Source organism: Bombina bombina, chromosome 7, assembly GCF_027579735.1.
Source record: "Bombina bombina isolate aBomBom1 chromosome 7, aBomBom1.pri, whole genome shotgun sequence".
In the NCBI taxonomy this organism is placed as follows: Eukaryota; Metazoa; Chordata; class Amphibia; order Anura; family Bombinatoridae; genus Bombina; species Bombina bombina.
The window spans coordinates 68,229,671-68,254,881 of NC_069505.1; positions in this window are offsets into that span (position 1 = coordinate 68,229,671).

The following is a 25,211-nucleotide window of genomic DNA, read 5'->3' on the forward strand; positions in this document are numbered from 1 at the left end:
CTAAATAAAGTTATTAACCCCTAAACCGCCGCTCCTAGACCCCGCTCCTAGACCCCGCCGCAACTATAATAAATGTATTAACCCCTAAACCTACATAATACCTATTAACCCCTATCCTGCCCCCTATACCGCCGCCACCTATAATAAATTTATTAACCCCTATCCTGCCGATCCCGTAGCCCGTTGCAACTAAATAAATTGTTTAACCCCTAAACCGCCGCTCCCGGACCCCGTCACAACCTATATTAAACTTATTAACCCCTAATCTGCCCCCCCTTCACCCTAACCCTAACACCCCCCTAACTTAAATATTAATTAAATAAATCTAAATAAATATCACTCTTATTAAATTAGTTATTCCTATTTAAAACTAAATACTTACCTATAAAATAAACCCTAATATAGCTACAATAATACTAATAATTATATTGTAGCTCTTTTAGGATTTATTTTTATTTTACAGGCAAATTTGAATTTATTTTAACTAGGCACAATAGCTATTAAATAGTTAATAACTATTTAATAACTATTCTACCTAGTTAAAATAAATACAAAGTTACCTGTAAAATAAATATAAATCCTAAGATAGCTACAATGTAATTATTAATTACATTGTAGCTATCTTAGGGTTTATTTTACAGGTAAGTATTTAGTTTTAAATAGGAATACTTTATTTAATGATAGTGTAGTGTTAGGTCTAATTGTAACTTAGGTTAGTTTTTATTTTTTACAGGTAAATGTGTCTTTATTTTAACTAGGTAGCTATTAAATAGTTAATAACTATTTAATAGCTATTGTACCTAGTTAAAATAAATTTAAATTTGCCTGTAAAATAAAAATAAATCCTAAAATAGCTACAATATAATTATTAGTAATATTGTAGCTATATTAGGGTTTATTTTACAGGTAAGTATTTAGTTTTAAATAGGAATAATTTATTTAATGATAGTGTAGTGTTAGGTGTAATTGTAACTTAGGTTAGTTTTTATTTTGTTTTTATTTTACAGGTAAATGTGTCTTTATTTTAACTAGGTAGCTATTAAATAGTTAATAACTATTTAATAACTATTCTACCTAGTTAAAATAAATACAAAGTTACCTGTAAAATAAATATAAATCCTAAGATAGCTACAATGTAATTATTAATTACATTGTAGCTATCTTAGGGTTTATTTTACAGGTAAGTATTTAGTTTTAAATAGGAATACTTTATTTAATGATAGTGTAGTGTTAGGTCTAATTGTAACTTAGGTTAGTTTTTATTTTACAGGTAAATGTGTCTTTATTTTAACTAGGTAGCTATTAAATAGTTAATAACTATTTAATAGCTATTGTACCTAGTTAAAATAAATTTAAATTTGCCTGTAAAATAAAAATAAATCCTAAAATAGCTACAATATAATTATTAGTAATATTGTAGCTATATTAGGGTTTATTTTACAGGTAAGTATTTAGTTTTAAATAGGAATAATTTATTTAATGATAGTGTAGTGTTAGGTGTAATTGTAACTTAGGTTAGTTTTTATTTTGTTTTTATTTTACAGGTAAATGTGTCTTTATTTTAACTAGGTAGCTATTAAATAGTTAATAACTATTTAATAGCTATTGTACCTAGTTAAAATAAATTTAAATTTGCCTGTAAAATAAAAATAAATCCTAAAATAGCTACAATATAATTATTAGTAATATTGTAGCTATATTAGGGTTTATTTTATAGGTAAGTATTTAGATTTAAATAGGATTAATTTAGTTAATAATAGTAATTTTATTTATATTTATTAAAATAATATTTAACTTAGGGGGGTGTTAGGGTTAGGGTTAGACTTATGTTTAGGGGTTAATTAGTTTAATATAGATGGCGGCGGTATAGGGGGGGGCAGGATAGGGGTTAATAAATTTATTATAGGTGGCGAGGGTGTAGGGGGGGGCAGATTAGGGGTTAATAAGTTTAATATAGGTTGCGACGGGGTCCGGGAGCGGCAGGATAGGGGATAATAAATTTATTATAGGTGGCGGCGGTATATGGGGGGCATGATAGAGGTTAATAGGTATTATGTAGGTGGCAGCGGGGTCCGGGAGCGGCGGTATAGGGGTTAATAAGTTTATTCGAGTGGCGGTGGGCTCCGGGAGTGGCGGTTTAGGGGGTAATACATTTATTTAGTTGCGGCGGGGTACGGGATCGGTAGGATAGGGGATAATAAATTTATTATAGGTGGCGGCGGTATATGGGGGGCATGATAGAGGTTAATAGGTATCATGTAGGTGGCAGCGGGGTCCGGGAGCGGCGGTATAGGATTTAATAAGTTTATTCGAGTGGCGGTGGGCTCCGGGAGCGGCGGTTTAGGGGGTAATACATTTATTTAGTTGCGGCAGTGTAGGGGGGGACAGATTAGGGGTGTTTAGACTTGGGGTACCTGTTAGGGTGTTAGGTGCAGACGTTTCCCATAGGAATCAATGGGATGTCGGGCAGCAGAGAACATGAGATTTCACTATGGTCAGACTCCCATTGATTCCAGGGTGGCGGATTGAAAACCAGGTATGCTGGGCCGGAAAAGTGCAGAGCGTACCTGCTAGTCATTCGATAACTAGCAAAAGTAGTTAGATTGTGCCGAACTTGCGTTCGGAACATCTGGAGTGACGTAAGAATCGATCTGTGTCGGACTGAGTCCGGCGGATCGAAGCTTACGTCACTATATTCTACTTTTGCCGGGCAGCAGGGCTTGATAGCTTAGGCGAATCAGCCTTGCCACAAATACGCTGTGGAATTCCGGCGTATTTGAGGTTGACGGCTTGATAACTAGAGGCTCTTGTGTATATCCACACAAAAATGAGTGGCCCAAAGGATTTTAACCCTTTTAAAATGCCAGTTACTTATTCAAAACTTAATTAAAATTGTGCCATGTTTGCCATTTGTTTATTAGAATATAAGATTATTATTATTATTATTTTTATAAAATGTAAGGCCTAGATTTAGAGTTTGGCGGTAGCCATGAAAACCAGCGTTAGAGGCTCCTAACGCTGGTTTTAGGCTACCGCCGGTATTTAGAGTCAGTCAGGAAAGGGTCTAACGCTCACTTTTCAGCCGCGACTTTTCCATACCGCAGATCCCCTTACGTCAATTGCGTATCCTATCTTTTCAATGGGATCTTTCTAACTCCGGTATTTAGAGTCGTGTCTGAAGTGAGCGTTAGAAATCTAACGACTAAACTCCAGCCGCAGAAAAAAGTCAGTAGTTAAGAGCTTTCTGGGCTAACGCCGGTTTATAAAGCTCTTAACTACTGTACTCTAAAGTACACTAACACCCATAAACTACCTATGTACCCCTAAACCGAGGTCCCCCCACATCGCCGCCACTCGATTAAATTTTTTTAACCCCTAATCTGCCGACCGCCACCTACGTTATACTTACACCCCTAATCTGCTGCCCCTAACACCGCCGACCCCAATATTATATTTATTAACCCCTAACCTGCCCCCCACAATGTCGCCGCCAGCTACTTACAATAATTAACCCCTAATCTGCCGACCACAAAGAGCCGCCACCTACATTATAGCTATGTACCCCTAATCTGCTGCCCCTAACACCGCCGACCCCTATATTATATTTATTAACCCCTAACCTGCCCCCCACAACGTCGCCGTCAGCTACCTACAATAATTAACCCCTAATCTGCCGACCGCAAAGAGCCGCCACCTACATTATAGCTATGTACCCCTAATCTGCTGCCCCTAACACCGCCGACCCCTATATTATATTTATTAACCCCTAATCTGCCCCCCTCAACGTCGCCTCCACCTGCCTACACTTATTAAACCCTAATCTGCCGAGCAGATCTCACCGCTACTATAATAAAGTTATTAACCCCTAATCCGCCTCACTCCCGCCTCAATAACCCTATAATAAATAGTATTAACCCCTAATCTGCCCTCCCATAACATCGCCGACACCTAACTTCAAGTATTAACCCCTAATCTGCCGACCGAATCTCGCCGCTATTCTAATAAATGGATTAACCCCTAAAGCTATGTCTAACCCTAACACTAACACCCCCCTAAATTAAATATAATTTAAATCTAACGAAATAAATGAACTCTTATTAAATAAATTATTCCTACTTAAAGCTAAATACTTACCTGTAAAATAAACCCTAATATAGCTACAATATAAATTATAATTAATTAATAAATAATAAATATAATTTATTATAGCTATTTTAGGATTTATATTTATTTTACAGGTAACTTTGTATTTATTTTAACCAGGTACAATAGCTATTAAATAGTTAAGAACTATTTAATAGCTAAAATAGTTAAAATAATTACAAAATTACCTGTAAAATAAATCCTAACCTAAGTTACAATTAAACCTAACAATACACTATCAATAAATTAATTAAATAAAATACCTACAATTATCTACAATTAAACCTAACACTACACTATCAATAAATAAATTAAATACAATTCCTACAAATAAATACAATTAAATAAACTAACTCAAGTACAAAAAATAAAAAAGAACTAAGTTACAAAAAATAAAAAAATATTTACAAACATTAGAAAAATATTTCAACAATTTTAAACTAATTACACCTACTCTAAGCCCCCTAATAAAATAACAAAGAATCCCAAAATAAAAAAATGCCCTACCCTATTCTAAATTACAAAAGTTCAAAGCTCTTTTACCTTACCAGCCCTGAACAGAGCCCTTTGCGGGGCATGCCCCAAAGAATTCAGCTCTTTTGCCTGTAAAAAAAAATATACAATACCCCCCCCCAACATTACAACCCACCACCCACATACCCCTAATCTAACCCAAACCCCCCTTAAATAAACCTAAAACTAAGCCCCTGAAGATCTTCCTACCTTGTCTTCACCATGCCAGGTATCACCGATCGTTCCAGGCTCCGAAATCTTCATCCAAGCCCAAGCGGGGGCTAGACATCCATCATCCGGCTGAGAAGTCTTCTATCAAGCGACGGCTGAAGAAGTCCCGAAGAGGCTCCAAAGTCTTCATCCTATCCGGGAAGAAGAGTAGATCCGAACCGGCAACCATCTTCTTCCAAGCGGCATCTTCTATCTTCATCCGATGAGGACCGGCTCCATCTTGAAGACCTCCACCGCGGACCCATCTTCTTCTTCCAACGACTTCCCGACGAATGACGGTTCCTTTAAGGGACGTCATCCAAGATGGCGTCCCTCGAATTCCGATTGGCTGATAGGATTCTATCAGCCAATCGGAATTAAGGTAGAAAAATTCTGATTGGCTGATGGAATCAGCCAATCAGAATCAAGTTCAATCCGATTGGCTGATCCGATCAGCCAATCAGATTGAGCTTGCATTCTATTGGCTGATTGGATCAGCCAATCGGATTGAACTTGATTCTGATTGGCTGATTCCATCAGCCAATCAGAATTTTCCTACCTTAATTCCGATTGGCTGATAGAATCCTATCAGCCAATCGGAATTCGAGGGACGCCATCTTGGATGACGTCCCTTAAAGGAACCGTCATTCATTGGGAAGTCGTCGGTGAAGATGGATGTTCCGCGTCGGCGGGATGAACACGGATCCTGAAGAAAGAAGATTGAAGATGCCATTGATAGAAGACTTCAGCCGGATCATGGACCTCTTTAGCTCCCGCTTGGATGAAGACTTCAGCCGGATCATGGACCTCTTCAGCCCCCCGCTTGGGCTTGGATCACGACATCGGAGGAGCTCTTCTGGATCAATCGGTGAACCTGGTATGGTGAAGATAAGGTAGGAAGATCTTCAGGGGCTTAGTGTTAGGTTTAATTAAGGGGGGTTTGGGTTAGATTAGGGGTATGTGGGTGGTGGGTTGTAATGTTGGGGGGGGGTATTGTATGTGTTTTTTTTTACAGGCAAAAGAGCTGAATTCTTTGGGGCATGTCCCGCAAAGGGCCCTGTTCACGGCTGGTAAGGTAAAAGAGCTTTGAACCTTTGTAATTTAGAATAGGGTAGGGCATTTTTTTATTTTGGGGGTCTTTGTTATTTTATTAGGGGGCTTAGAGTAGGTGTAATTAGTTTAACATTGTTGTAATTTTTTTCTAATATTTGTAAATATTTTTTTATTTTTTGTAACTTAGTTCTTTTTTATTTTTTGTACTTTAGTTAGTTTATTTAATTGTATTTATTTGTAGGAATTGTATTTAATTAATTTATTGATAGTGTAGTGTTAGGTTTAATTGTAACTTAGGTTAGGATTTATTTTACAGGTAATTTTGTAATTATTTTAACTATTTTAGCTATTAAATAGTTCTTAACTATTTAATAGCTATTGTACCTGCTTAAAATAAATACAAAGTTACCTGTAAAATAAATATAAATCCTAAAATAGCAGCAATATAATTATAATTTATATTGTAGCTATATTAGGGTTTATTTTACAGGTAAGTATTTAGCTTTAAATAGGAATAATTTATTTAATAATAGTTAATTTATTTCGTTAGATTTAAATTATATTTAACTTAGGGGGGTGTTAGTGTTAGGGTTAGACTTAGCTTTAGGGGTTAATACATTTATTAGAATAGCGGTGAGCTTCTGTCGGCAGATTAGGGGTTAATACTTGAAGTTAGGTGTCGGCAATGTTAGGGAGGGCAGATTAGGGGTTAATACTATTTATTATAGGGTTATTGAGGCGGGAGTGAGGCGGATTAGGGGTTAATACATTTATTATAGTAGCGCTCAGGTCCGGTCGGTAGATTAGGGGTTAATAAGTGTAGTTAGGTGGAGGCGACGTTGGGGGCGGCAGATTAGGGGTTAATAAATATAATATAGGGGGTCAGCGATGTTAGGGCAGCAGATTAGGGGTACATAGGGATAATGTAGGTGGCGGGGGGTGTACGGAGCGGCAGATTAGGGGTTAAAAATAATATGCAGGGGTCAGCGATAGCGGGGGCGGCAGATTAGGGGTTAATAAGTGTAAGGTTAGGGGTGTTTAGACTCGGGGTACATGTTAGAGTGTTAGGTGCAGACTTAGGAAGTGTTTCCCCATAGAAAACAATGGGGCTGCGTTAGGAGCTGAACAAGGCTATTTTGCAGGTGTTAGGTTTTTTTTCAGCTCAAACAGCCCCATTGTTTTCTATGGGGGAATCGTGCACGAACACGTTTTTGAAGCTGGCCGCATCCGTAAGCAACTCTGGTATCGAGAGTTGAAGTTGCGTTAAATATGCTCTACGCTCCTTTTTTGGAGCCTAACGCAATACCAGAGTTATTTAAAAGGTGCGGCCAGAAAAAAGCCAGCGTTAGCTACGCGGGTCGTTACCGTCAAAACTCTAAATCTAATTTAAAATAAAAATAATACTAGATATTTTGTTTATAAATCTTTTTTTTTCAAATTGCAATCAGTTGCAGAATAAGAAGCAGACTGATTAAGAAGACAACTTCAGCCTTGTACATTTTGCAGCTTTCTTGTTCTTAATGTTCATTCACAGTGGTTACCTTATAAATGACAATCAGCATAAACCACTGTGAATGAACATTAAGAACAAGAAAGCTGCAAAATTTTTAGTTTTTAAAATAATTGTCTACTAGTTGGCAAGCCTGCCCAGAGGGCAGTTTATGTGTTTTTAATAAAAATTTAAATAAATTGAACTACAGAAAAAAATAAATTATCAAAAATAAAAAAATTAAACCTAATCCCTATGAAAATTAAAAAGCTGCCCCCAAAATAAAAACACCCCCTAATCTAATGCTGAACTACCGATAGCCCTTAAAAGGGCGTTTTGTAGGGCATTGCCCTAAGTTAAACAGCTCTTTTGCAGTTACACAAAATTACACACAATTATATGTCCCAACAAACCCACCAAACCCCCCCCAAAATAATTAAACCTAACATTAAAAATCCTAAACTATCCATTGCCCTGAAAAGGACATTTGTATGGGCATTGTCCTTAAAAGGGCATTTAGCTCTTTTTCTACCCATCCCTAATATATATATATATAAACTAAGTCTAACCCACAAAAATGAAAAAAACACAGAAAACATTTGCTGATGATTTAGATTACATCCCTCCTACACAAAATCAGGCTGTTGTTGTGGCACAGGTTCATGCAGGAGCAAATCACTGAAGTTAGGGAAAATTTAGTGGATTTGGTGCCAGAATCACAGTTTGTGATAGAGGAGGTTCATTCCCCTGTCTCTAATTTAGAACAGCAGCAGCACTTAACTCCTAACCAATTCTCAAACCTACTACAGGCTGTGCCATCTGCAGATGTTCCAGCAGTTTCTAATTTCTTGAGCTACATTGCAGCTGCAATGTCTAATGCTGCCTCTGCACATCCTTCAACAGGCCATGTGCAATTGCAGCATGTGGTTCCACAGATTCTGCAAATTGGGCCTGGCATAACCAGGGATCCCCATATTGAAGAACATGTGTCTCCTGGCTGCGTTTTGAAAATACAGGCCCCTGGGCCTCATTTGCAATTACAGTCGGATTTGTCCCTGCAGGCTCCTGGGCCCATTTTGCAGCAAATGTCCCCCCAGGCACCTAGGCCCATTTTACAACAACGACCCAAACAGGCCCATCAAACTCCTGGCCTACTAACTAGTCAGCCCCAAGGTTTATCTCAAAGGGCACCTAGGCCCGACTTGCCCCCATTGCTCTCGGCTGCGCGGGCACCCGCGCCCAACTTAACCCCTTTGCTGCCGTCGTCTCATGGCATCCCAGCCACCCCCCATCGCGCGCCTACCGCCACTCTACCACCTCGGATGACATCCGCATCCCTCGATTCAGGCCAAAGTCCGTTCCTGGAGTCTCCGGTAACGCTTCTTCAGGCTTCAAGGCCTACTTCCGGTTGAGCACTTACATTAGCCGCGCGATCGGAAGTAGGCATGAGGACTTCCGGTGCGGCCATTCAGCACATCGGCGGCACCGGAGCAGCAGCGGACCCTCATGAGCTCGAAGGTGAGCACCATGAGGGAACGTTTCTTCAAGGGGGACATGTAGCGGCCGGGGAAGGAGGGCAGCAGGCAGTAAACACACCCGGTCAGGGTGTAGCAGGACATGGGAGCAGATCCATCATTATCAGAGGGAGAGGCAGGGGGGCAAAGGCAGTAAGGAAGGGTGTTAGGATTTCAAACCCTGCACGTAGGAGTTATGTGAGAAAGGGGGGGGCAAGCCACTATTAACAGGGGTTTCAGGCCTCTACAATTTATTAATTCTGCACAAGCCATGAACATGCATGAGCAGCAATCTCATAATGCTGTGACTTCTGCTGTTGTGAGTGATATTGGGACTTCTAATGTGGTGAGTGATATTGGTAATACGATCAATGCTGCAGGCATGCATGCTATGGGAATGAATGCTGGGCAAATTAATAACTCTGGGCGAATGTCTAATGTTGTAGGACTCAACAATGCTTCTGCTGCAGGAATGTCTAATGCTGGCAGGCTGTGGGAATGCATGAACGTATGAATATGGAGGCAGGCTGTGCACAATCTAGTTTTAGCCCAGCAATAGGTAGTCAGGAGGGGGCTCCCATTAATTTAAATGCATTAGTTGAGCCACTTAGGCAACAGTTAACTTCATCCCTGACTGCTAATGTGTCTGCACCTTTAAACAACTTCCAAAGTGTTCGCAAATTGGTTTCTCTTTTACAGGGAGTACTTGCAACAGCTCCAGCATCATCAGACGCACCAGTCGCCATGAGTTCAGCGGAAGTGGTCATGCCGAATACATCTGCAGCGCAGACATCTTCCACCCCTCAGCAACACCAGCAGCCGGGGGCGGATCGCAACACCCAGATCGCACAGCCGGGAGTGTCACATGGTGAGCGTTCTGTTTTTGTACATGAACAGCAAGACACTACTGACACTTCACACACAGACACGGGCTCTGATAGTGATACATCGTTAGGCTTACAGGGGAAGGGACAGAAAAAAATGTTCCGCATGATAAAGAAAATTTTAAAGGAGGGTGTAGGCGCAGCGAAACAACAATCTAAAAAAATTAGCGCACCTGATGCGTTAAGCTCACCCCAACAGGCAAATGCCAATGCGGATTTGCAAGCCCTACCCCCCATCAGAGCAATCTCAGAGAGGAGGGCGGCTTTATATGGGGATGCCAGCCCTGGTGAAATTTACTCCTTGCACGCACATTTGCGGAAAAAGACAGTTAACAAAATTCACCAAGGGAAGTACGTAAATATTTTCAATTTGTCTGTAGAGGCATACAGGCAAAAAGAAAAGAGTGCGGAAGGGACTGGCCCAAAGAAATTCAAACGCCCAGACTCATTTGATGAGTGGCTGCAATGTTTCAGGGTTTTCTCATTGTGCTATTTGGAGAAGTACCCTTCTCAGAATTTAGCCATATTAAAATATACAGACACCATACACTGGATCCAACGTAATCGTGGGGAAGGTGTGTGGAGGAAATACGACTCCGAATTCAGGAGGAAAATGTCAGGCAACCCCTCTTCAACTTTTGACTGCACTGACAATCAATTATGGCAGCGTATGGATCCCCATAAGGGACCTGCAGCACCGGCTTCCTCTTCGGCTAATCAGCAGTCCTTTCGGAATGCAAGGCTTCGGAGAAGGGGGGGGTGCCTGTTGGGCATATCAAGAAAAAAAGTGCGATAAGGGCAGCGCATGCACCTTTAGACACACATGCAAATTTTGCACAGGATCCCATCCTGGAATCGAATGCAACAAAAGAAAAGATGGTGGCAACAACAGTAGAGCCCCCGGATCATTTACTGCTCAGAAGGGCGGCAACTCCAGTGAGGGTCCACGCGCTTAAGCCTTGGCTGTTGGCCTACCCAGATCAGGCCACGGTGAGAATGCTATGGGAGGGGTTTTCATTTGGCTTTAGAATTCCACTTTTTCAAAGGGTGCACGGAGCGCATATGCAGAGAAATTTGTTGTCTGCATACCAAAACCCGGAGGTGGTATTGGAAAAACTCAATAAAGAGGTATCGTTGGGCTGCATGGCTGGCCCATTTGCTCACCCACCACAAAAAAATGTAACCATATCACCTTTGGGTGTGGTTCCAAAGAAAGATACGGGACAATTTAGACTTATCCAACATCTTTCATATCCTAAAGGCACTTCCGTCAATGACGCAATTGACCCCCAGCTAAGCTCTGTGCGGTATCAATCATTTGATAGCGCTCTGGACTTGGTTAGACAGGCTGGAAAAGGCGCTCTACTCGCAAAATTAGACATTGAGTCTGCCTTCCGGTTGTTGCCACTTCACCCTTCAGTCTTCCCACTTATGGGATGTAAGTTTCAGGGTTGGTACTACGTGGATCGCTGCCTCCCTATGGGATGCTCCCTTTCATGCGCGCTTTTTGAAGCATTTAGTTCCTTTCTACACTGGGTGGTTGCCAGAGATACAGGCAGCGATTCAATAGCGCATTACCTAGATGATTTCCTCCTCGTGGGAGGATCTGGCTCAGGTGAATGTCTTAGTCTAATGAACAGCATGCGCTGCATAATGGCCAAATTTGGAGTACCTCTGGCAGAGGACAAAACACAGGGCCCCGCGACATGTTTGGTTTTCCTGGGCATCGAAATTGACACATTGGAAATGGTCTGTAGATTGCCCGCTGACAAAATTGACGCAATGCTGGAGGCGGTTCGAGCGGCCGTTTCAAAAAGGGCCCTTTCTTTGAAGCAGTTGCAATCATTGCTAGGGCTCCTTAATTTCGCTTGCAAGGTCATACCTATGGGCAGGATCTTTAATCGTAGGTTAGAAAGACAACTGGGCGGGAGAACAAAACCTACTCAGAGGATCGGCCTCACGGTGGACCTGCTGGCAGATCTGAGAGTCTGGGAGGTTTTTCTAAAAAACTTCAATGGCGTGCGTGTCTGGCGGTCAGACCCCATATCTAGTCAACTGTTGCATCTTTTCACAGACGTGGCGGGATCACATGGGTACGGTGCTTACTTCCAGGGGGAATGGAGCGCAGAGCATTGGCCGGCCTCCTGGTACCTTCTAGGTCTTACCTGTAACTTAACCCTCCTGGAGCTTTTCCCCATAGTCCTGTCAGTGGAACTCTGGGATTTGAGATTCTCTAATAAGACAATCATATTCTGGACAGACAACACCAGTGTTGTCTTTGCGATTAACAACCTGTCGGCCACCTCGGCCATTGTGGTGACGCTATTGCGGCACTTGGTCTTGCGTTGCCTGGAACTCAACATTCAGTTCCAGGCGAAGCATGTGCCAGGTGTCAATAATGTGGTAGCAGACGCCTTGTCCAGATTTGAGTGGGACAATTTTAGACGCTTAGTTCCTAATGTATCACCAGTGGGTTTACGTTGTCCTGCTTTTCTTTGGCAGCTGGTCGCTCCTGGGTAGCCCTATTGCCAATGGTACGTTCTTCCTTAGCCCCCTCCACGTGGTGCACTTACTCGAAACTCTGGGATGAATGGGACCAGTTTTGTCGGTCCATGGGCATGGATGCTGCACAAGGGAACATTGCATCTCTGTGTGATTGGTTGGTCAGTCTTCACAACTTAGGCACGCGTCAGGGTTCACTCCAGTCAAAATTAGCCGCGTTATCATTTTTTTTATAGGGCATTGAGTCTGCCAGACCCAACTAACTCATTCTTCATTCGGCAAGTTGTAAAAGGGTGGGGCAGGATTTATCCCAGGCAACCTGATTCTAGGGAACCCATCACACAAGACCGCCTAGATAAGCTGATATTGTTGCTTGATAGCTCATGCTATTCCCCATTTGAGGCATCGCTGTTTAAGGCAGCTTTTGTGCTGGCCTTTGCGGCAGCCCTTCGGCTGAGTGAGTTAGTAGCCCCCTCTAAGCTTGCGGTGGGTTTCGGAGTTCATTTGGAGCACGTGAGAGCTGCCGTTGACTCCCTGCTCTTTTTTATTCCGCGCTCAAAAACTGATCAGTCAGGCAGGGGCACTTGGCTACACATTGCGCCCATGCCTGGCAGCATTTCTTGTCCCATAGCGGTTATAAACACTTATCTAGCTTTGCGCCCCTCATTGCCAGGACAGTTTTTGATCCACGCTGACGGAACGGCTTTATCTAAATTCCAGTTCGGTAGGGTTTTGAAGCAAGCAGCGCTGAAGGTAGGCTTAGACAGCAGTAGGATTGCCCCTCATTCCTTCAGAATAGGGGCTGCAATCCAGGCAGCAAGCGTAGGACGCTCCAGCGATGATATAAAGCAGATGGGGCGGTGGCGCTCAAATTGCTTCAAGAAATACGTCCGCCCTATTGTTTAATGGCAATTTTATGTGTGCACACACTAAAATATTTGTCTCCACAGGGGTACTCCAGGGAGCAAAGCGGATTTGGATTGTGGGGCATTCATTCATCCACTGGGCTTCAATTCGTTGCTCCTCACTTCCATTGGGTCAGAATTTGGGGTTCCCCATAAGTAAAGCTTCGATTAGATGGTTAGGAAATAGGGGGATGTGCTGGCCACAGCTTGCGGAAGTAATTTCGGGCGCCCTCTTAAGATGGGAAAAACCGCACCTCTTAATCCTTCATTTGGGGGGGAACGATGTAGGGTCTGTCCCTGTCCTAGAACTAGTCAAGATTATGCAGTCGGACATCGGCTGGCTTCAGACTCGAATCCCTGGGGTAGTTATTGGCTGGTCAAATATAGTCCCCCGCTTACATTGGAGGCATATGTCGACCCTTTACGGCGGCATATAGGATTAGAAAGAAAATTAATGCAGCACTATCCAAAACCGTCACAGGAGCAGGTGGCTTCGTGGTACGGCACGAAGCCATCTCAGCCGACAGAACGGAGCTCTATCGTAGAGATAAGGTCCATCTATCAGACATAGGGCTAGATATTTTTATAAAGGATATCCAGGGAGCTATTTCACCCTTCCTGTAAGTCAGGTTGTGGTGGTGGCAGCAAGAGCATTATTAATGCTCCTTGTGGCGGGAGGTCACGGTCCTGTTGCGCAGGAAAAGGTCGCTAGGGGTGAGTCGTGGCCATAAAGGGGAGGGGTGGTAGGCCTCAAGTGCACGTGGGGTAACCTCCCTCTCTCCCCATTGGGGGATGGTCACATGATCTCTGCAAACCCTCAGCATCATTTCCTTTGAGCAGAGACCCCTCTGCTGCTTGTTCCCGTTGGGCCGTTGACCTCCTTGCTGTTCTGGGCTTATATAGCTCTATGCCGCCATTTCCGGTTCTGTTGGCTAAAAGTTATTAAGTTAGTTTTAATAAACATTTGACCTGTGTCTTTATTTATTCATGATGGTTCATGGTTACAAGTTACTAAGTTAAGTTATATTTAAGTTAAGTTAAATTGTTCTTCTACACTCCTGGAAACGCCCCGGTAAGCATTTAATCCCTTAAGTTCGTGTAGGGCCCAGTATGGGCCTGTAGCAGGCTAAGGGTTAAGGCTGTAGGAAAGTGGGATAGGAGATAGAGGGTTGGGTTCTAGGTGCAACATTGTTGCATGTTAGGTCAGGCCCCTCCTTACCTGGTAAAAGCTGAGGTTCCCCTCCCAACTTCCTCTTCTACATCCGATCCAGGCTGTGAAGTGTTTCCCCTCCCTCCCGATTCCCTTGTCCTATCCAATGGCGGCTCTCGTGCTAATGGCAGGGCTATGGCTAGTCAACCTAGGCCTCTGATAAGTCCATAGCGGTAAATTTAGTAATCTCCCATCTCTGACTATGCGGCTAGATCTGCTTGGTAGCTGAGATTCCTTCTTAGGTGGAGATTGATAAATTACACCCTGGCGGCGGGAGGTCACGGTCCTGTTGCGCAGGAAAAGGTCGCTAGGGGTGAGTCGTGGCCATAAAGGGGAGGGGTGGTAGGCCTCAAGTGCACGTGGGGTAACCTCCCTCTCTCCCCATTGGGGGATGGTCACGTGATCTCTGCAACCCCTCAGCGTCATTTCCTTTGAGCTGCTTGTTCCCGTTGGGCCGTTGACCTCCTTGCTGTTCTTGGCTTATATAGCTCTATGCCGCCATTTCCGGTTCTGTTGGCTAAAAGTTATTAAGTTAGTTTTAATAAAAATTTGACCTGTGACAGTTAAAATTTTTCCCATTAAGAAGTGTCTGTGTCTTTATTTATTCATGATGGTTCATGGTTACTGGTTACTAAGTTAAGTTAAATTGTTCTTCTACACTCCTGGAAACACCCCGGTAAGCATTTAATCCCTTAATGACATTTGAGTGGAGGTCACATGTTTCCTGTCTAGAGTGAAGCTACAGTCTGCAGCCAGACACCTTTGTAAATTTCTGCCTGTTTCTAAACCACTACAAACAGGCTCTTATCACATGCTTTTGTATTTGCTTTTCACAAGAGACTGCTAATCCATGTGGTCCATATAGATAACATTGTGCTCTCTCCAGTTGTGCATGACACTGAACTAATTGACTAAAATGCAAGTCAATAGATAATAAATAGCCATGTTATCAGGGGGCTGTCAAAAGCGGCTTAGATACAAGATAATCCCAGACCTTAAAGGGACATGAAACCCAATTTTTTTCTTTCATGATTTAGAAAGAGCATGTCATTTTAAACAACTTTCTTATTGACGTCTATTATCTAATTTGCTTCATTCTCTTGATATCACTTGCTGAAAAAAGCATATCTACATATGCCCAGTAGCTGCTGATTGGTTGCTGCACATAAAGGCCTTGTGTGATTGGCTCACACATGTACATTGCTATTTCTTCAACAAAGGATATCTAAAGAATTGAGCAAATTAGATAATAGAAGTAAATTGGAAAGTTGTTTAAAATGACATGCCCTATCTGAATCATGAAAGTTTAATTTTGACTAGACTGTCCCTTTAAAAGTGTATTAATATAACTATGTTGGCTGTGCAAAACTGGGAAATGGGTAATAATGAGATTATCTAACTTTTTTAACAATATCACATTTGGAGTAGTCCCTTTAAGTGAGTGTGCGCTTTTTAAAGGGACACTGAACCCAATTTTCTTTCTTGTGTGATTCAGATAGAGCATGCAATTTTAAGCAACTTTCTAATTTACTTCTATTAGCAATTTTTATTTGTTCTCTTGCTTTCTTTATTTGAAAAAGAAGGCATCTAAGCTATTTTTTTTAATTCAGTGCCATTGAAAGCACTTGTTTATTGGTGGGTGAATTTATCCACTAATCAGCAAGAACAACCAAGTGTGTTCACTAAAAATGGGCCGGCATCTAAACTTACATTCTTGCATTTCAAATAAAGATACCAAAGAGAATGAAGAGAATTTGATAAAAGGAGTAAATTAGAAAGTTGCTTAAAAAATTTGGGTTCAGTGTCCCTTTAAGTGTATGTATATGTACTTGTATCTGTGTGTGCAAATGTGGATGATTGTGTTTATATGTGTGTTTGTGTATGGTATATAATGTTTTTCTTGTGTATGTTGCATGCTTATTAATATATTTGTATGTTGTATGCTGGAACTTTAAAATCGGCATTAAAGGGATAGGAAAGTTAAAATTAAATTTGTATGATTCAGATAAAACATGTAATTTTAAGACACTAAATTCACTTCTATTTTCAAATTTACTTTATTCTCTTGGTATCTGTTGTTGAAAAATAATATGTACACATCCTACACTACCCGGGAGCTATCTGGGGGCCTATTTATCAAAGCATCAACTGAAAATACGCTGGAATTCTGCGTCGTAATTGTTGTGAGATTGATCTGCCATAGTTATCAAAGTGCCAAGATTGTCAAATGTTGAAATTTGTGATGTAACATACTATCCCGCTATCTCAATCCAACGCACATCGGTGCGAGTTGAAAACCTGTGGAATTCGAGCGGAATCGTGTTCATTTGCCCTCCTATTCGACACTATTTGAAGCTCTCACAAAGTTATCAACATTTCTCCAGTTACGCTCACGTCTTTTCTGACTTTGTGTACCTGGTTTTCAATCCGCCACCCTTCTGGTCGCAGATGCCATAGAAGTCAATGGGAGTCTGAAAACAGAGAAAACTTATGTTTGATGCTGCAAGAGAATGAAGTATATTACACAATAAAAGTTAATTAGAAACTTTATTAAAATTGTATACCCTTTCTAAATCAAACAATATTATTGCTCCACATTTGGTGCACTAGTAGATATAGGGATAAACATGAAAAATACATTACTACTGATGGATTATGTTACAACTTTGTCTCTCATTACAAATCAAGGGGACAATATTATTTCTACATATTTGGTGCCAAGGTTTGCCCCAAACTTGTCACACTAATAGATATAGAGATAAAAATGAAATAAATACACAATATAATATAGTTAACTTCTTTTTTTATTTGTTGGAACAATCTATGTGCACCATGTTTAAGCCATGTAATACAAGTCCCACTCGCCATATTTGACGCAACACTTTTCATACCAATTATGACGCAAACTCCTAAATAACCCACACACTAGTGAATTTTTCCACCACTTTTGATTGGAATATGCATAATCACATGATTTATGACATCAGCCAATCTGATTCAAAACACAATTTATGCTTACCTGATAAATTTATTTCTTTTGTGGTGTATCCAGTCCACGGATCATCCATTACTTGTGGGATATTCTCATTCCCAACAGGAAGTTGCAAGAGGACACCCACAGCAGAGCTGTAATATAGCTCCTCCCCTAACTGTCATAGCCAGTCATTCGACCGAAAACAAGCCGAGAAAGGAGGAACCATAGGGTGCAGTGGTTACTGTAGTTTAAATTTAAAAATTACCTGCCTTAAAATGACAGGGCGGGCCATGGACTGGATACACCACAAGAGAAATAAATTTATCAGGTAAGCATAAATTGTGTTTTCTCTTGTAAGGTGTATCCAGTCCACGGATCATCCATTACTTGTGGGATACCAATACCAAAGCTAAAGTACACGGATGAAGGGAGGGACAAGGCAGGAACCACTGCCCGTAAAACCTTTCTCCCAAATATAGCCTCCGAAGAAGCAAAAGTATCAAATTTGTAAAATTTTGAAAAAATATGAAGCGAAGACCAAGTCGTCGCCTTGCAAATCTGATCAAAAGAAGCCTCATTTTTAAAGGCCCAAGTGGAAGCCACAGCTCTAGTGGAATGAACTGTAATCCTTTCAGGAGGTTGCTGTCCAGCAGTCTCATAGGCTAAGCGGATTAAGCTTCTTAGTCAAAAAGAAAAAGAGGTTGCCGAAGCCTTTTGACCTCTCCTCTGTCCAGAGTAGACAACAAACAAAGCAGATGTTTGACGAAAATCTTTAGTAGCTTGTAAGTAAAACTTTAAAGCACGGACCACGTCCAAATTGTGTAACACAAGGATGGAACAACAATCTCTTGATTGATATTCTTGTTAGATACCACCTTAGGTAAGAACCCAGGTTTGGTACGCAGGACTACCTTATCCGTATGAAAAATCAGATAAGGAGAATCACATTGTAAGGCAGATAGCTCAGAGACTCTACGAGCCGAGGAAATAGCTACCAAAAAAAAAAGAACTTTCCAAGATAAAAGCTTGATATCTATGGAATGAAGAGGTTCAAACGGAACTCCTTGAAGAACCTTAAGAACCAAGTTTAAGCTCCATGGTGGAGCAACAGGTTTAAACACAGGCTTGATTCTAACTAAAGCCTGACAAAATGCCTGAACGTCTGGAACATCTGCCAGACGCTTAACTAGCTGACAATCCTTTTTCCAAACCTTCTTGGAGAAAAGATAATATCCTAGCAATCCTGACCTTACTCTATGAGTAACCCTTGGATTCACACCAATAAAGATATCTACGCCATACCTTATGGTAAATTTTCCTGGTGACAGGCTTTCGTGCCTGTCTTAAGGTAACAATAACTGACTCGGAGTAGCCACGCTTTGATAAAATCAAGCGTTCAATCTCCAGGCAGTCAGCCTCAAGAGAAATTAGATTTGGATGGTTGAAAGGACCCTGAAGTAGAAGGTCCTGTTTCAGAGGCAGGGACCATGGTGGAAAGGATGACATGTCCACTAGATCTGCATACCAGGTCCTCCGTGGCCACGCAGGTGCTATCAGAATCACAGATGCTCTCTCCTACTTGATCTTGGCAATCAGTCGAGGGAGCAGAGGAAACGGTGGAAACACATAAGCCAGGTTGAAAGACCAGGGCGCTGCTAGAGCATCTATCAGTGTCGCCTTGGGATCCCTGGACCTGGATCCGTAACACGGAAGCTTGGCGTTCTGGCGAGATGCCATGAGATCCAGTTCTGGTTTGCCCCAACGATGAATCAGTTGTGCAAATGCCTCCGGATGGAGTTCCCACTCTCCCGGATGAAAAGTCTGACGACTTAGAAAATCCGCCTCCCAGTGCTCTACACCTGGGATATGGATAGCTGATAGGTGGCAAGAGTGAATCTCTGCCCAGCGAATTATTTTTGAAACTTCTAACATCTCTAGGGAACTTCTAGTTCCCCCTTGATGGTTGATGTAAGCTACAGTCGTGATGTTGTCCGACTGAAATCTGATGTACCTCAGAGTTGCTAACTGAGGCCAAGCCTGAAGAGCCTTGAATATCGCTCTTAGTTCCAGAATATTTAATGGAAGGAGAGACTCCTCCTGAGTCCACGATCCCTGAGCCTTCAGGGAGTTCCAGACTGCACCCCAACCTAGAAGGCTGGCATTTGTCGTAACAATTGTACAATCTGGCCTGCGAAAGGTCATACCTTTGGACAGATGGACCCGAGATAGCCACCAGAGAAGAGAATCCCTGGTCTCTTGGTCCAGATTCAGTTGAGGGGACAAATCTGTGTAATCCCCGCTCCACTGACTGAGCATGCATAGTTGCAGCGGTCTGAGATGTAAGCGTGCAAACGGCACTATGTCCATTGCCGCTACCATTAAGCCGATTACTTCCATACACTGAACCACCGAAGGGCGCGGAATGGAATGAAGAACCCGGCAGGAATTTAGAAGCTTTGATAACCTGGACTCCATCAGGTGAATTTTCATTTCTACAGAATCTATCAGAGTCCCTAGAAAGGAAACTCTTGTGAGTGGGGATAGAGAACTCTTTTCCTCGTTCACTTTCCACCCATGCTACTACAGAAATGCCAGTACTACGTCCGTATGAGACTTGGCAATTTGGAAGTTTGACGCCTCTATCAGGATGTCGTCTAAATAAGGGGCTACTGCTATGCCCCGCGGCCTTAGGAACGCCATAAGTGACCCTAGAACCTTTGTAAAGATTCTTGGGGCTGTAGCTAATCCCGAGGGAAGAGCTACAACTGGTAATGCCTGTCTTAAAAGGCAAACCTGAGAAACCGATGATGATCTTTGTCTATCGGAATGTGAAGATAAGCATCCTTTAGATCCACTGTAGTCATATATTGACCCTCCTGGATCAGTGGTAGGATGGTACGAATAGTTTCCATCTTGAACGACGGAACTTTGAGGAATTTGTTTAAGATCTTTAGATCAAAAATGGGTCTGAAGGTTCCCTCTTTTTTGGGAACCACAAACAGATTTGAGTAAAAACCCTGTCCCTGTTCCTCCTTTGGAACTGGATGGATCACTCCCATAACTAGGAGGACTTGTACACAGTGTAAGAATGCCTCTCTCTTTATCTGGTGTGCAGATAATTGTGAAAGGTGAAATCTCCCTTTTGGGGGGGAAGCTTTGAAGTCCAGAAGATATCCCTGGGATATAATTTCCAACGCCCAGGGATCCTGAACATCTCTTGCCCACGCCTGGGCAAAGAGTGAAAGTCTGCCCCCTACTAGATCCGTTCCCAGATAGGGGGCCGTTCCTTCATGCTGTCTTAGAGGCAGCAGCAGGCTTTTTTTACCTGCTTACCTTTTTTCCATGTCAGGTTTGGTCTCCAGACCGTCTTGGATTGAGCAAAAGTTCCCTCTTGTTTATTATTAGAGGAAGTTGATGCCGCACCTGCCTTGAAGTTTTGAAAGGCACGAAAAATAGACTGTTTGGCCCTAGATTTGGACCTGTCCTGAGGAAGGGCATGACCTTTTCCTCCAGTGATATCAGCAATAATCTCCTTCAACCAGGCCCGAATAGGGTCTGCCCCTTGAAGGGAATGTTAAGTAGCTTAGATTTTGAAGTCACGTCAGCTGACCATGATCTAAGCCATAGCGCTCTGTGTGCCTGTATAGCAAAACCAGAATTCTTAGCCGTTAGTTTAGTCAAATGAACAATGGCATCAGAATAAAAGAATTGGCTAGCTTAAGTGCTCTAAGTTTGCCAAGTATGTCATCCAATGGAGTCGCTACCTGTAAAGCCTCTTCCAGAGACTCAAACCAGTACGCCGCAGCAGCAGTGACAGGGGCAATGCATGCAAGGGGCTGTAGGATAAAACCTTGTTGAATAAATATTTTCTTAAGGTAACCTCTAATTTTTTATCCATTGGATCTAAAAAAAAAAAAAAAAAAAAAAAAAAAAAAGCACAACTGTCCTCGACAGGGATAGTAGTACACTTTACTAGAGTAGAAACTGCTCCCTCCACCTTAGGGACTGTCTGCCATAAGTCCCATGTGGTGGCGTCTATTGGAAACATTTTTCTAAAAATAGGAGGGGAAGAGAATGGCACACCTGGTCTATCCCATTCCTTATTAATAATTTCTGTAAACCTTTTAGGTATTTGGAAAAACATCAGTACACACCGGCACTGCAAAGTATTTATCCAGTCTACACAATTTCTCTGGCACTGCAATGGTATCACAGTCATTCAGAGCAGCTAAAACCTCCCTAAGCAACACGAGGAGGTGTTCAAGCTTAAATTTAAATGTAGAAATATTAGAATTAGGTATCTTTCCTGAGTCATTAACATCACCCACTGACTGAAGCTCTCCTTCCTCAGCTTCTGCATATTGTGAGTCAGTATCAGACATGGTTCTTAAAGCGTCAGTATGCTCTGCATTTTGTCTCACCCCAGAGCTATCTCACTTACCTCTAAGTTCAGGTAGTCTGGCTAATACTGCTGACAGTGTATTATCCATGACTGCCGCCATGTCTTGTAAAGTAAACGCTATGGGCGCCCTAGATGTACTTGGCGCCATTTGAGCATGAGTCCCTTAAGCGGGAGTCAAAGGGTCTGACACGTGGGGAAAGTTAGTCGGCATAACTTCCCCCTCGTCAGATTCCTCTGGTGATACATTTTTTAAAGACAGAAAATTATCTTTATTGCATAAAATGAAATCAGTACATTTGGTACACATTCTAAGAGGGGGTTCCACCATGGCTTTTAAACATAATAAACAAGGAGTTTCTTCTATGTCAGACATGTTTATACAGAATAGCAATGAGACTAGCAAGCTTGGAAAACACTTTAAATCAAGTTAACAAGCAAATATAAAAAACGGTACTGTGCCTTTAAGAGAAACAAATTTTGTCAGAATTTGAAAAACAGTGAAAAAAATGCAGTAAATCAAACGAAATTTTTACAGAGTGTATAATAGGCTAACAGAGCATTGCACCCACTTGCAAATGGATGATTAACCCCTTAGTTCAAAAAACGGATAAAAAAAAACGAAATAGACGTTTTTTTAACAGTCACAACCAACTGCCACAGCAAGCTGTGGCCCTACCTTCCCCAATAAACGACTTTGGAAAGCCTTTGGGCCCTTTAGAGATGTCCTATAGCATTCAGAGGGCCTTTGAGGGAAGCTGGATATCACAGTTTGTAATTTTAAAGGGACAGTCTACACCAAAAAATTTCTTATTTAAAAAGATAGATAGTCTCTTTATTACCCATTCCCCGTTTTTGCATAACCAACACAGTTATATTAATACACTTTTTACCTCTGTGATTACCTTGTATCTAAGCCTTTGCAGACAGCCTCCTTATCTAAGTGCCTTTGACAGACATGCAGTGTAGTCAATCAGTGAAGACTCCTAAATAACTTCACGGGAGTGAGCACAATGTTATCTATATGACACATGTGAACTAGCACAGTCTAACTGTGAAAAACTTTCAAAATGCTCTGAACTAGGAGGCGGTTTTCAACTGTTTAGAAATCAGTTTGAGCCTAGCTAGGTTTAGTTTTTCAAAAATACCACCAAGGGAACAAAGCAAATTTGATGATAAAAGTAAATTGGAAAGTTGTTTAAAATTGCATGTTCTATCTGAATCATGAAAGTTTAGTTTTGACTTTACTGTCCCTTTAACTGCACCAACTGTAACTTTTATACTACAACAGTGGAAATTGTTTCTAGTCAAAATTTAAGCCAGCCATGTGGAAAAAACTAGGCCCCAATAAAGTTTTATCACCAAAGCATATATAAAAATGATTAAACATGCCAGCAAACGTTTTATATTGTAAATATCATAAGGGTATTACCCCTGGGAGTAAGCATGATACTCAGGCTTAACTTACATTAATCCGGTATCAGCAGCATTTTCTAGTGTTTTCCATCTCTAGAAAAAATTATAACTGCACATACCTGATAGCAGAATAAACTGCACGCCATTCTCTCGCTGAAGTTACATCATCTATGTAATCCCCTCAGACATATGTGAGAATAGCAATGGATCTTAGTTACAACCTGCTAAGATCATAGAAACCTCAGGCAGATTCTTCTTCTATTTACTGCCTGAGATAAAATAGCACAACTCCGGTACTATTTAAAAATAACAAACTTTTGATTGAAGAAAATAAACTAGCTATATTTAACCACTCTCTCCTACAACGTCCTAGCTTGTTGAGAGTTGCAAGAGAATGACTGGCTATGACAGTTAGGGGAGGAGCTATATTACAGCTCTGCTGTGGGTGTCCTCTTGCAACTTCCTGTTGGGAATGAGAATATCCCACAAGTAATGGATGATCCGTGGACTGGATACACCTTACAAGAGAAATACACATTATAAACTATCACTAACAAATCAAATTGCTCGATACTTGCTTCATTGATCACTCATCAGAACTTGTAAGTGCCATTTGTTAAATTGTGTATTATACTTTAAAAGTATGTACATGTGAAATTAGTATTAAAGATGAACAATTATGCTGACATTAGGGGACACAGTGTAATATTTTAGACAAGGATTTTAAAATTTGAATTGATGTTTGATTCAATATAATCTTAAGCTGATAGCTCAAAGGGATACCCCACATAACATTAAACTGTCATGATTCAGATACAGCAGAAATTAAAATCACCTCTTTACTGCCATGCTATTTTCAGTGTATTTCTTCTTTCTCTTGAATTTATTTTTCAGTAAGAAATGTCATCTTATATGCCAGCCCATTTTATAACACCTGTGAAGGGTGTTTTTTAAAAATAGATTGCAATCAGGAGGGGTTAAACAGGTCTAGAGAGAAACCTGGCCCAGCTCTTAAAGGGACAGGAAACCTCAAAAAATTATTTCATGGTTTGGATAGAACATACAATTTTAAACAACTTTCCAATTTACTTCTATTATCATATTTGCTTCATTGTCTTGTTATCCTTTGCTGAAGGAACAGCATTGCACTACTGGCAGCTAGCTGAACACATCTATTTAGCCAATCACAAGTGACAAATGTGTGCAGGCACCAATTAGCAGCTAGCTCCCACTAGTGCAACTTAGATTTTTACTTTCCTATCCCTATAAAATATCCATATATTGCAAATAAATACATATGGTACTCTGATTACATGTTATATTTGCAATTATTCCTGCTCAGAATAATAATACATTTACAATATATACATATAGTGGTATAATCACAGATATATGACAGTCAACATTGTTTAGAACAAAAAATGGAACTTAGGCACATGTAAATATGTTTGTAAAAGATTTCTGACATAACACACGTGTGTGTATATATATATATATATATATATATATATGCTGATGAAGGAGGCAAGTCCTCCGAAAACGTTACATCAATAAAGTAACTTTTGCTGTGAAAGACCTGAGAGTGCACTTTCTTTTGGATGCTATTTGTTGTTTAAAGTTGCACCCAGGCAGTTTTCCACTTGTGGGTAAGATCTGGAAATTTGGATATCTATATATATATATATATATATATATATATATATACAGGTGAAACTCAAAAAATTAGAATATCGTGCAAAAGTTCATTTATTTCACTAATGAATGCAACTTAAAAGGTGAAACTAATATAGGAGATAAACTTATTACATGCAAAGCAAGGTAGTTCAAGCCGTGATTTGTCATATTTGTGATGATTATAGCTTACAGCTCATGAAAACTCCAAATCCACAATCTCAGAAAATTAGAATATTGTGAAAAGGTGCAATATTCTAGGCTCAGTGTCCCACTCTAATCAGCTAATTAAGCCATAACACCTGCAAAGGGTTCCTGAGCCTTTAAA